This window comes from Pseudophryne corroboree, unplaced genomic scaffold (genome assembly GCF_028390025.1).
Source record: "Pseudophryne corroboree isolate aPseCor3 unplaced genomic scaffold, aPseCor3.hap2 scaffold_2052, whole genome shotgun sequence".
Classification (NCBI taxonomy): domain Eukaryota; kingdom Metazoa; phylum Chordata; class Amphibia; order Anura; family Myobatrachidae; genus Pseudophryne; species Pseudophryne corroboree.
This window is the reverse complement of record NW_026968693.1, coordinates 53,137-66,523: the sequence shown is the minus strand read 5'-3', so window position 1 is coordinate 66,523 and position 13,387 is coordinate 53,137. Positions and strand designations below refer to the sequence as shown.

General features: G+C 34.7%; 8 non-coding genes across 8 annotated transcripts; all 8 read left to right on the top strand.

The window, feature by feature from the left end:
• Nucleotides 1-548: 548 nt before the first annotated feature.
• On the top strand, nucleotides 549-622 carry TRNAS-ACU (transfer RNA serine (anticodon ACU)). The gene has a single exon. It is a non-coding gene; the product is annotated as a tRNA-Ser (tRNA).
• Nucleotides 623-1,713: 1,091 nt separating this feature from the next.
• On the top strand, nucleotides 1,714-1,787 carry TRNAS-ACU (transfer RNA serine (anticodon ACU)). The gene has a single exon. It is a non-coding gene; the product is annotated as a tRNA-Ser (tRNA).
• Nucleotides 1,788-2,882: 1,095 nt separating this feature from the next.
• On the top strand, nucleotides 2,883-2,956 carry TRNAS-ACU (transfer RNA serine (anticodon ACU)). The gene has a single exon. It is a non-coding gene; the product is annotated as a tRNA-Ser (tRNA).
• A 1,091-nt stretch (nucleotides 2,957-4,047) lies between these two features.
• On the top strand, nucleotides 4,048-4,121 carry TRNAS-ACU (transfer RNA serine (anticodon ACU)). Its single transcript has one exon. It is a non-coding gene; the product is annotated as a tRNA-Ser (tRNA).
• Nucleotides 4,122-5,216: 1,095 nt separating this feature from the next.
• On the top strand, nucleotides 5,217-5,290 carry TRNAS-ACU (transfer RNA serine (anticodon ACU)). The gene has a single exon. It is a non-coding gene; the product is annotated as a tRNA-Ser (tRNA).
• Nucleotides 5,291-6,381: 1,091 nt separating this feature from the next.
• Nucleotides 6,382-6,455, top strand: TRNAS-ACU (transfer RNA serine (anticodon ACU)). Its single transcript has one exon. It is a non-coding gene; the product is annotated as a tRNA-Ser (tRNA).
• Nucleotides 6,456-7,553: 1,098 nt separating this feature from the next.
• TRNAS-ACU (transfer RNA serine (anticodon ACU)) lies at nucleotides 7,554-7,627 on the top strand. Its single transcript has one exon. It is a non-coding gene; the product is annotated as a tRNA-Ser (tRNA).
• Nucleotides 7,628-11,047: 3,420 nt separating this feature from the next.
• Nucleotides 11,048-11,121, top strand: TRNAS-ACU (transfer RNA serine (anticodon ACU)). Its single transcript has one exon. It is a non-coding gene; the product is annotated as a tRNA-Ser (tRNA).
• Nucleotides 11,122-13,387: the final 2,266 nt, after the last annotated feature.

The following is a 13,387-nucleotide window of genomic DNA, read 5'->3' as shown; positions in this document are numbered from 1 at the left end:
AATCGTTGCCCCAATGCATCATTGAAATTCAAGCTGGAAAGATGATTTTAATATATCACTTGTACATTTTGTATTGCTCTTCTGGTGACAATGTAGTTTGTTTTTGTCAATTACCATTTTAATAATAGGGTAAAGAAAATTAAGTGGATTTTTGAAAGAAAACAATACTGTCAATATACTATTAAAACAAATTAAAATGGTAAAAGTTATTGTACTTTAAGTAAACATAAAATAGCTAACATATCAATCCCAGTTTTGGATTACTTTAATTAACAAAAAAAATGCATATAGCAGAGGATAGTTTCAATCTGCCTACCTCTGGGTAATGGGCCCAGCATGCTTCCATTGCAGTACTCTGCTGCACATGTAAGTGCAAGAGATCCTGAAGCACTCACTCATCATGGGAAAGTACCAATGTGTTTCTTCGTTGGTTGATTTAAGAAAATTCTTACAAAAACTCTCCAGATTATTGACTTTTTAAAGTTTTTCTAGGAAACGTTCTAGATGAATGCTTATGAGCCTTTGTCAGGATGTACCTTTTGCAAAGTGTCTCTGTGGCGCAATCGGTTAGTGTGTCTGGCTACTAACCAAATGGTTGGTGGTTCAATCCCACCCAGGGACATAATTGACCTTGTGATCAGGTTTTGGTGATCTTTAAGTAGACAAGTCAAAATTTCAAACCCCATTTTATGGTGTAGGGTACCTGGCCTTCTCTGATGTAATCAGAGTTAGATTTGATTCAGTGATTTTATAAAAAACAGCTAGGAAGCACAATTTAGCAATGGGTTGCAGAGAAAAAAAATATGCTGGCAGAAAAATCCAATTGAGTGATTAAACAGCTCTTCATTTTCTGCCTTTATTTTTATGCTAACAAATTTGTTCTCTAAAAGTGTCCACAAAGCCAAGTCTCTGATTAACACCTTTGTAGGGATGGTTTTTCACCTATAACTAAATTAAACTTGCTTCATTGGAAAGGCAGCAAGATGCATCCTCATTTCAATGTCTACTGAAATAATACAGGTTGACACCAGGAAACATAAAACGCCACTGCATCCTTGCTGCTTTCTCATGTAGAAGTCTGTTTAATGTGAAAACAAGGTGATATCTAATTAGCACACAGGTAAGGAATTAAGAAAATCTTTATTTAAGGGTGAAGATGTTTCTCACAAAATCGTTGTTCCAATGCATCATTGAAATTCAAGCTGGAAAGATGATTTTAATATATCACTTGTACATTTTGTATTGCTCTTCTGGTGACAATGTAGTTTGTTTTTGTCAATTACCCTTTTAATAATAGGGTAAAGAAAATTAAGTGGATTTTTTAAAGAAAACTATACTGTCAATACACTATTAAAACAAATTAAAATGGTAAAAGTTATTGTACTTTAAGTAAAAATAAAAGAGCTAAAATATCAATCCCAGTGTTGGATTACTTTAATAAAAAAAAATGCATATAGCAGAGGATAGTTTTAATCTGCCTACCTCTGGGTTATGGGCCCAGCATGCTTCCATTGCAGTACTCTGCTGCACATGTAAGTGCAAGAGATCCTGAAGCACTCACTCATCATGGGAAAGTACCAATGTGTTTCTTCATTGGTTGATGGAAGAAACATCTTACAAAAACTCTCCAGATTATTGACTTTTTAAAGTTTTTCTAGGAAACGTTCTAGATGAATGCTTATTAGCCTTTGTCAGTACCCACTTTTGCAAAGTGTCTCTGTGGTGCAATCAGTTAGTGTGTTTGGCTACTAACCAAAAGGTTGGTGGTTCAATCCCACCCAGGGACATAATTGACCTTGTTATCAGATTTTGGTGATCTTTAAGTAGACAAGTCAAAATTTCAAACCCCCTCTTATGGTGTAGAGTACCTGGCCTTCTCTGATGTAATCAGAGTTAGATTTGATTCAGTGATTTTATAAAAACAGCTAGGAAGCACAATTTAGCAGTGAGTTGCAGAGAAAAAGAAATATGCTGGCAAAAAAATCCAATTGAGTGATTAAACAGCTCTTAATTTTCTGGCTTTATTTTTATGCTAACAAATTTGTTCTCTGAAAAGTGTCGACAAAGCCAAGTCTCTGATTAACACCTTTGTAGGGATGGTTTTTCACCTATTACTAAATTAAACTTGCTTCATTGGAAAGGCAGCAAGATGCATCCTCATTTCAATGTCTACTGAAATAATACGGGTTGATACCAGGAAACATTAATGCCACTGCATCCTTGCTGATTTCTCATGTGGAAGTCTGTTTAATGTGAAAACAAGGTGATATCTAATTAGCACACAGGTAAGGAATTAAGAAAATCTTTATTTAAGGGTGAAGATGTTTCTCACAAAATCGTTGCCCCAATGCATCATTGAAATTCAAGCTGGAAAGATGATTTTAATATATCACTTGTACATTTTGTACTGCTCTTCTGGTGACAATGTAGTTTGTTTTTGTCAATTACCATTTTAATAATAGGGTAAAGAAAATTAAGTGGCTTTTTAAAAGAAAACAATACTTTCAATATACTATTAAAACAAATTAAAATGGTAAAAGTTATTGTACTTTAATGAAAAATAAAAGAGCAAAAATATCAATCCCAGTTTTGGATTACTTTAATTAACAAAAAAAATGCATATAGCAGAGGATAGTTTTAATCTGCCTACCTCTGGGTTATGGGCCCAGCATGCTTCCATTGCAGTACTCTGCTGCACATGTAAGTGCAAGAGATCCTGAAGCACTCACTCATCATGGGAAAGTACCAATGTGTTTCTTCGTTGGTTGATTTAAGAAAATTCTTACAAAAACTCTCCAGATTATTGACTTTTTAAAGTTTTTCTAGGAAACGTTCTAGATGAATGCTTATTAGCCTTTGTCAGTATGTAATTTTTGCAAAGTGTCTCTGTGGCGCAATCGGTTAGTGTGTCTGGCTACTAACCAAAAGGTTGGTGGTTCAATCCCACCCAGGGACATAATTGACCTTGTGATCAGGTTTTGGTGATCTTTAAGTAGACAAGTCAAAATTTCAAACCCCATTTTATGGTGTAGGGTACCTGGCCTTCTCTGATGTAATCAGAGTTAGATTTGATTCAGTGATTTTATAAAAAACAGCTAGGAAGCACAATTTAGCAATGGATTGCAGAGAAAAAAAATATGCTGGCAGAAAAATCCAATTGAGTGATTAAACAGCTCTTCATTTTCTGGCTTTATTTTTATGCTAACAAATTTGTTCTCTAAAAGTGTCCACAAAGCCAAGTCTCTGATTAACACCTTTGTAGGGATGGTTTTTCACCTATAACTAAATTAAACTTGCTTCATTGGAAAGGCAGCAAGATGCATCCTCATTTCAATGTCTACTGAAATAATACAGGTTGACACCAGGAAACATTAACGCCACTGCATCCTTGCTGCTTTCTCATGTAGAAGTCTGTTTAATGTGAAAACAAGGTGATATCTAATTAGCACACAGGTAAGGAATTAAGAAAATCTTTATTTAAGGGTGAAGATGTTTCTCACAAAATCGTTGCCCCAATGCATCATTGAAATTCAAGCTGGAAAGATGATTTTAATATATCACTTGTACATTTTGTATTGCTCTTCTGGTGACAATGTAGTTTGTTTTTGTCAATTACCCTTTTAATAATAGGGTAAAGAAAATTAAGTGTATTTTTTTAAGAAGACTATAATGTCAATACACTATTAAAACAAATTAAAATGGTAAAAGTTATTGTACTTTAAGTAAAAATAAAAGAGCTAAAATATCAATCCCAGTTTTGGATTACTTTAATTAAAAAAAAATGCATATAGCAGAGGATAGTTTTAATCTGCCTACCTCTGGGTTATGGGCCCAGCATGCTTCCATTGCAGTACTCTGCTGCACATGTAAGTGCAAGAGATCCTGAAGCACTCACTCATCATGGGAAAGTACCAATGTGTTTCTTCATTGGTTGATGGAAGAAACATCTTACAAAAACTCTCCAGATTATTGACTTTTTAAAGTTTTTCTAGGAAACGTTCTAGATGAATGCTTATTAGCCTTTGTCAGTACCCACTTTTGCAAAGTGTCTCTGTGGTGCAATCAGTTAGTGTGTTTGGCTACTAACCAAAAGGTTGGTGGTTCAATCCCACCCAGGGACATAATTGACCTTGTTATCAGATTTTGGTGATCTTTAAGTAGACAAGTCAAAATTTCAAACCCCCTCTTATGGTGTAGAGTACCTGGCCTTCTCTGATGTAATCAGAGTTAGATTTGATTCAGTGATTTTATAAAAACAGCTAGGAAGCACAATTTAGCAGTGAGTTGCAGAGAAAAAGAAATATGCTGGCAAAAAAATCCAATTGAGTGATTAAACAGCTCTTAATTTTCTGGCTTTATTTTTATGCTAACAAATTTGTTCTCTGAAAAGTGTCGACAAAGCCAAGTCTCTGATTAACACCTTTGTAGGGATGGTTTTTCACCTATTACTAAATTAAACTTGCTTCATTGGAAAGGCAGCAAGATGCATCCTCATTTCAATGTCTACTGAAATAATACGGGTTGATACCAGGAAACATTAATGCCACTGCATCCTTGCTGATTTCTCATGTGGAAGTCTGTTTAATGTGAAAACAAGGTGATATCTAATTAGCACACAGGTAAGGAATTAAGAAAATCTTTATTTAAGGGTGAAGATGTTTCTCACAAAATCGTTGCCCCAATGCATCATTGAAATTCAAGCTGGAAAGATGATTTTAATATATCACTTGTACATTTTGTACTGCTCTTCTGGTGACAATGTAGTTTGTTTTTGTCAATTACCATTTTAATAATAGGGTAAAGAAAATTAAGTGGCTTTTTAAAAGAAAACAATACTTTCAATATACTATTAAAACAAATTAAAATGGTAAAAGTTATTGTACTTTAATGAAAAATAAAAGAGCAAAAATATCAATCCCAGTTTTGGATTACTTTAATTAACAAAAAAAATGCATATAGCAGAGGATAGTTTTAATCTGCCTACCTCTGGGTTATGGGCCCAGCATGCTTCCATTGCAGTACTCTGCTGCACATGTAAGTGCAAGAGATCCTGAAGCACTCACTCATCATGGGAAAGTACCAATGTGTTTCTTCGTTGGTTGATTTAAGAAAATTCTTACAAAAACTCTCCAGATTATTGACTTTTTAAAGTTTTTCTAGGAAACGTTCTAGATGAATGCTTATTAGCCTTTGTCAGTATGTAATTTTTGCAAAGTGTCTCTGTGGCGCAATCGGTTAGTGTGTCTGGCTACTAACCAAAAGGTTGGTGGTTCAATCCCACCCAGGGACATAATTGACCTTGTGATCAGGTTTTGGTGATCTTTAAGTAGACAAGTCAAAATTTCAAACCCCATTTTATGGTGTAGGGTACCTGGCCTTCTCTGATGTAATCAGAGTTAGATTTGATTCAGTGATTTTATAAAAAACAGCTAGGAAGCACAATTTAGCAATGGATTGCAGAGAAAAAAAATATGCTGGCAGAAAAATCCAATTGAGTGATTAAACAGCTCTTCATTTTCTGGCTTTATTTTTATGCTAACAAATTTGTTCTCTAAAAGTGTCCACAAAGCCAAGTCTCTGATTAACACCTTTGTAGGGATGGTTTTTCACCTATAACTAAATTAAACTTGCTTCATTGGAAAGGCAGCAAGATGCATCCTCATTTCAATGTCTACTGAAATAATACAGGTTGACACCAGGAAACATTAACGCCACTGCATCCTTGCTGCTTTCTCATGTAGAAGTCTGTTTAATGTGAAAACAAGGTGATATCTAATTAGCACACAGGTAAGGAATTAAGAAAATCTTTATTTAAGGGTGAAGATGTTTCTCACAAAATCGTTGCCCCAATGCATCATTGAAATTCAAGCTGGAAAGATGATTTTAATATATCACTTGTACATTTTGTATTGCTCTTCTGGTGACAATGTAGTTTGTTTTTGTCAATTACCCTTTTAATAATAGGGTAAAGAAAATTAAGTGGATTTTTTTAAGAAAACTATAATGTCAATACACTATTAAAACAAATTAAAATGGTAAAAGTTATTGTACTTTAAGTAAAAATAAAAGAGCTAAAATATCAATCCCAGTTTTGGATTACTTTAATTAAAAAAAAATGCATATAGCAGAGGATAGTTTTAATCTGCCTACCTCTGGGTTATGGGCCCAGCATGCTTCCATTGCAGTACTCTGCTGCACATGTAAGTGCAAGAGATCCTGAAGCACTCACTCATCATGGGAAAGTACCAATGTGTTTCTTCGTTGGTTGATCTAAGAAACATCTTACAAAAACTCTCCAGATTATTGACTTTTTAAAGTTTTTCTAGGAAACGTTCTAGATGAATGCTTATTAGCCTTTGTCAGTATCCACTTTTGCAAAGTGTCTCTGTGGTGCAATCAGTTAGTGTGTTTGGCTACTAACCAAAAGGTTGGTGGTTCAATCCCACCCAGGGACATAATTGACCTTGTGATCAGGTTTTGGTGATCTTTAAGTAGACAAGTCAAAATTTCAAACCCCCTTTTATGTTGTAGGGTACCTGGCCTTCTCTGATGTAATCAGAGTTAGATTTGATTCAGTGATTTTATAAAAAACAGCTAGGAAGCACAATTTAGCAGTGGGTTGCAGAGAAAAAGAAATATGCTGGCAAAAAAAATCCAATTGAGTGATTAAACAGCTCTTCATTTTCTGGCTTTATTTTTATGCTAACAAATTTGTTCTCTGAAAAGTGTCCACAAAGCCAAGTCTCTGATTAACACCTTTGTAAGGATGGTTTTTAACCTATTACTAAATTAAACTTGCTTCATTGGAAAGGCAGCAAGATGCATCCTCATTTCAATGTCTACTGAAATAATACAGGTTGACACCAGGAAACATTAACGCCACTGCATCCTTGCTGCTTTCTCATGTGGAAGTCTGTTTAATGTGAAAACAAGGTGATATCTAATTAGCACACAGGTAAGGAATTAAGAAAATCTTTATTTAAGGGTGAAAATGTTTCTCACAAAATCGTTGCCCCAATGCATCATTGAAATTCAAGCTGGAAAGATGATTTTAATATATCACTTGTACATTTTGTATTGCTCTTCTGGTGACAATGTAGTTTGTTTTTGTCAATTACCATTTTAATAATAGGGTAAAGAAAATTAAGTGGATTTTTGAAAGAAAACTATACTGTCAATATACTATTAAAACAAATTAAAATGGTAAAAGTTATTGTACTTTAAGTAAAAATAAAAGAGCAAAAATATCAATCCCAGTTTTGATTACTTAAATTAACAAAAAAAAAATGCATATAGCAAAGGATAGTTTCAATCTGCCTACCTCTGGGTTATGGGCCCAGCATGCTTCCATTGCAGTACTCTGCTGCACATGTAAGTGCAAGAGATCCTGAAGCACTCACTCATCATGGGAAAGTACCAATGTGTTTCTTGGTTGGTTGATGGGAGAAACATCTTACAAAAACTCTCCAGATTATTGACTTTTTAAAGTTTTTCTAGGAAACGTTCTAGATGTATGCTTATTAGCCTTTGTCAGGATGTACTTTTTACAAAGTGTCTCTGTGGCGCAATCGGTTAGTGTGTCTGGCTACTAACCAAAAGGTTGGTGGTTCAATCCCACCCAGGGACGTAATTGACATTGTTATCAGATTTTGGTGATCTTTAAGTAGACAAGTCAAAATTTCAAACCCCCTGTTATGGTGTAGGGTACCTGGCCTTCTCTGATGTAATCAGAGTTAGATTTGATTCAGTGATTTTATAAAAACAGCTAGGAAGCACAATTTAGCAGTGGGTTGCAGAGAAAAAGAAATATGCTGGCAAAAAAAATCCAATTGAGTGATTAAACAGCTCTTCATTTTCTGGCTTTATTTTTATGCTAACAAATTTGTTCTTTGAAAAGTGTCCACAAAGCCAAGTCTCTGATTAACACCTTTGTAGGGATGGTTTGTCACCTATTACTAAATTAAACTTGCTTCATTGGAAAGGCAGCAAGATGCATCCTCATTTCAATGTCTACTGAAATAATACAGGTTGACACCAGGAAACATTAACGCCACTGTATCCTTGCTGCTTTCTCATGTGGAAGTCTGTTTAATGTGAAAACAAGGTGATATCTAATTAGCACACAGGTAAGGAATTAAGAAAATCTTTATTTAAGGGTGAAGATGTTTCTCACAAAATCGTTGCCCCAATGCATCATTGAAATTCAAGCTGGAAAGATGATTTTAATATATCACTTGTACATTTTGTATTGCTCTTCTGGTGACAATGTAGTTTGTTTTTGTCAATTACCATTTTAATAATAGGGTAAAGAAAATTAAGTGGATTTTTGAAAGAAAACAATACTGTCAATATACTATTAAAACAAATTAAAATGGTAAAAGTTATTGTACTTTAAGTAAACATAAAAGAGCCAAAATATCAATCCCAGTTTTGGATTACTTTAACAAAAAAAAAATGCATATAGCAGAGGATAGTTTCAATCTGCCTACCGTTGGGTTATGGGCCCAGCATGCTTCCATTGCTGTACTCTGCTGCACATGTAAGTGCAAGAGATCCTGAAGCACTCACTCATCATGGGAAAGTACCAATGTGTTTCTTCGTTGGTTGATGGAAGAAACATCTTACAAAAACTCTCCAGATTATTGACTTTTTAAAGTTTTTCTAGGAAACGTTTTAGATGAATGCTTATTAGCCTTTGTCAGTATGGACTTTTGCAAAGTGTCTCTGTGGCGCAATCAGTTAGTGTGCATGGCTATTAACCAAAAGGTTGGTGGTTCAATCCCACCCAGGGACGTATTTGACCTTGTTATCAGATTTTGGTGATCTTTAAGTAGACAAGTCAAAATTTCAAACCCCCTGTTCTGGTGTAGGGTACGTGGCCTTCTCTGATGGAGTTAGATTTGATTCAGTGATTTTAGAAAAACAGCTAGGAAGCACAATTTAGCAGTGGGTTGCAGAGAAAAAGAAATATGCTGGCAAAAAAAATCCAATTGAGTGATTAAACAGCTCTTAATTTTCTGGCTTTATTTTTATGCTAACAAATTTGTTCTCTGAAAAGTGTCCACAAAGCCAAGTCTCTGATTAACACCTTTGTAAGGATGGTTTTTAACCTATTACTAAATTAAACTTGCTTCATTGGAAAGGCAGCAAGATGCATCCTCATTTCAATGTCTACTGAAATAATACAGGTTGACACCAGGAAACATTAACGCCACTGCATCCTTGCTGCTTTCTCATGTGGAAGTCTGTTTAATGTGAAAACAAGGTGATATCTAATTAGCACACAGGTAAGGAATTAAGAAAATCTTTATTTAAGGGTGAAAATGTTTCTCACAAAATCGTTGCCCCAATGCATCATTGAAATTCAAGCTGGAAAGATGATTTTAATATATCACTTGTACATTTTGTATTGCTCTTCTGGTGACAATGTAGTTTGTTTTTGTCAATTACCATTTTAATAATAGGGTAAAAAAAATTAAGTGGATTTTTGAAAGAAAACAATACTGTCAATATACTATTAAAACAAATTAAAATGGTAAAAGTTATTGTACTGTAAGTAAAAATAAAAGAGCCAACATATCAATCCCAGTTTTGGATTACTTTAATTAACAAAAAAAAATGCATATAGCAGAGGATAGTTTCAATCTGCCTACCGTTGGGTTATGGGCCCAGCATGCTTCCATTGCTGTACTCTGCTGCACATGTAAGTGCAAGAGATCCTGAAGCACTCACTCATCATGGGAAAGTACCAATGTGTTTCTTCGTTGGTTGATGGAAGAAACATCTTACAAAAACTCTCCAGATTATTGACTTTTTAAAGTTTTTCTAGGAAACGTTTTAGATGAATGCTTATTAGCCTTTGTCAGTATGGACTTTTGCAAAGTGTCTCTGTGGCGCAATCAGTTAGTGTGCATGGCTATTAACCAAAAGGTTGGTGGTTCAATCCCACCCAGGGACGTATTTGACCTTGTTATCAGATTTTGGTGATCTTTAAGTAGACAAGTCAAAATTTCAAACCCCCTGTTCTGGTGTAGGGTACGTGGCCTTCTCTGATGGAGTTAGATTTGATTCAGTGATTTTAGAAAAACAGCTAGGAAGCACAATTTAGCAGTGGGTTGCAGAGAAAAAGAAATATGCTGGCAAAAAAAATCCAATTGAGTGATTAAACAGCTCTTAATTTTCTGGCTTTATTTTTATGCTAACAAATTTGTTCTCTGAAAAGTGTCCACAAAGCCAAGTCTCTGATTAACACCTTTGTAAGGATGGTTTTTAACCTATTACTAAATTAAACTTGCTTCATTGGAAAGGCAGCAAGATGCATCCTCATTTCAATGTCTACTGAAATAATACAGGTTGACACCAGGAAACATTAACGCCACTGCATCCTTGCTGCTTTCTCATGTGGAAGTCTGTTTAATGTGAAAACAAGGTGATATCTAATTAGCACACAGGTAAGGAATTAAGAAAATCTTTATTTAAGGGTGAAAATGTTTCTCACAAAATCGTTGCCCCAATGCATCATTGAAATTCAAGCTGGAAAGATGATTTTAATATATCACTTGTACATTTTGTATTGCTCTTCTGGTGACAATGTAGTTTGTTTTTGTCAATTACCATTTTAATAATAGGGTAAAAAAAATTAAGTGGATTTTTGAAAGAAAACAATACTGTCAATATACTATTAAAACAAATTAAAATGGTAAAAGTTATTGTACTTTAAGTAAAAATAAAAGAGCAAAAATATCAATCCCAGTTTTGATTACTTAAATTAACAAAAAAAATGCATATAGCAAAGGATAGTTTCAATCTGCCTACCTCTGGGTTATGGGCCCAGCATGCTTCCATTGCAGTACTCTGCTGCACATGTAAGTGCAAGAGATCCTGAAGCACTCACTCATCATGGGAAAGTACCAATGTGTTTCTTGGTTGGTTGATGGGAGAAACATCTTACAAAAACTCTCCAGATTATTGACTTTTTAAAGTTTTTCTAGGAAACGTTCTAGATGTATGCTTATTAGCCTTTGTCAGGATGTACTTTTTACAAAGTGTCTCTGTGGCGCAATCGGTTAGTGTGTCTGGTTACTAACCAAAAGGTTGGTGGTTCAATCCCACCCAGGGACGTAATTGACATTGTTATCAGATTTTGGTGATCTTTAAGTAGACAAGTCAAAATTTCAAACCCCCTGTTATGGTGTAGGGTACCTGGCCTTCTCTGATGTAATCAGAGTTAGATTTGATTCAGTGATTTTATAAAAACAGATAGGAAGCACAATTTAGCAGTGGGTTGCAGAGAAAAAGAAATATGCTGGCAAAAAAAATCCAATTGAGTGATTAAACAGCTCTTCATTTTCTGGCTTTATTTTTATGCTAACAAATTTGTTCTCTGAAAAGTGTCCACAAAGCCAAGTCTCTGATTAACACCTTTGTAGGGATCGTTTTTCACCTATTACTAAATTAAACTTGCTTCATTGGAAAGGCAGCAAGATGCATCCTCATTTCAATTTCTACTGAAATAATACAGGTTGACACCAGGAAACATTAACGCCACTGCATCCTTGCTGCTTTCTCATGTGGAAGTCTGTTTAATGTGAAAACAAGGTGATATCTAATTAGCACACAGGTAAGGAATTAAGAAAATCTTTATTTAAGGGTGAAGATGTTTCTCACAAAATCGTTGCCCCAATGCATCATTGAAATTCAAGCTGGAAAGATGATTTTAATATATCACTTGTACATTTTGTATTGCTCTTCTGGTGACAATGTAGTTTGTTTTTGTCAATTACCCTTTTAATAATAGGGTAAAGAAAATTAAGTGGATTTTTTAAAGAAAACTATACTGTCAATATACTATTCAAACAAATTAAAATGGTAAAAGTTATTGTACTTCAAGTAAAAATAAAAGAGCAAAAATATCAATCCCAGTTTTGATTACTTAAATTAACAAAAAAAATGCATATAGCAAAGGATAGTTTCAATCTGCCTACCTCTGGGTTATGGGCCCAGCATGCTTCCATTGCAGTACTCTGCTGCACATGTACGTGCAAGAGATCCTGAAGCACTCACTCATCATGGGAAAGTACCAATGTGTTTCTTCATTGGTTGATGGAAGAAACATCTTACAAAAACTCTCCAGATTATTGACTCTTTAAAGATTTTCTAGGATACGTTCTAGATGTATGCTTATTAGACTTTGTCAGTATGTACTTTTTGCAAAGTGTCTCTGTGGCGCAATCGGTTAGTATGTCCGGCTACTATCAAAAAGGTTGGTGGTTCAATCCCAACCAGGGACATAATTGACCTTGTTATCAGATTTTGGTGATCTTTAAGTAGACAAGTCAAAATTTCAAACCCCCTGTTATGGTGTAGGGTACCTGGCCTTCTCTGATGTAATCAGAGTTAGATTTGATTCAGTGATTTTATAAAAACAGCTAGGAAGCACAATTTAGCAGTGGGTTGCAGAGAAAAAGAAATATGCTGGCAAAAAAAATCCAATTGAGTGATTAAACAGCTCTTCATTTTCTGGCTTTATTTTTATGCTAACAAATTTTTTCTTTGAAAAGTGTCCACAAAGCCAAGTCTCTGATTAACACCTTTGTAGGGATGGTTTTTCACCTATTACTAAATTAAACTTGCTTCATTGGAAAGGCAGCAAGATGCATCCTCATTTCAATGTCTACTGAAATAATACAGGTTGACACCAGGAAACATTAACGCCACTGTATCCTTGCTGCTTTCTCATGTGGAAGTCTGTTTAATGTGAAAACAAGGTGATATCTAATTAGCACACAGGTAAGGAATTAAGAAAATCTTTATTTAAGGGTGAAGATGTTTCTCACAAAATCGTTGCCCCAATGCATCATTGAAATTCAAGCTGGAAAGATGATTTTAATATATCACTTGTACATTTTGTATTGCTCTTCTGGTGACAATGTAGTTTGTTTTTGTCAATTACCATTTTAATAATAGGGTAAAGAAAATTAAGTGGATTTTTGAAAGAAAACAATACTGTCAATATACTATTAAAACAAATTAAAATGGTAAAAGTTATTGTACTTTAAGTAAAAATAAAAGAGCCAAAATATCAATCCCAGTTTTGGATTACTTTAACAAAAAAAAATGCATATAGCAGAGGATAGTTTCAATCTGCCTACCGTTGGGTTATGGGCCCAGCATGCTTCCATTGCTGTACTCTGCTGCACATGTAAGTGCAAGAGATCCTGAAGCACTCACTCATCATGGGAAAGTACCAATGTGTTTCTTCGTTGGTTGATGGAAGAAACATCTTACAAAAACTCTCCAGATTATTGACTTTTTAAAGTTTTTCTAGGAAACGTTTTAGATGAATGCTTATTAGCCTTTGTCAGTATGGACTTTTGCAAAGTGTCTC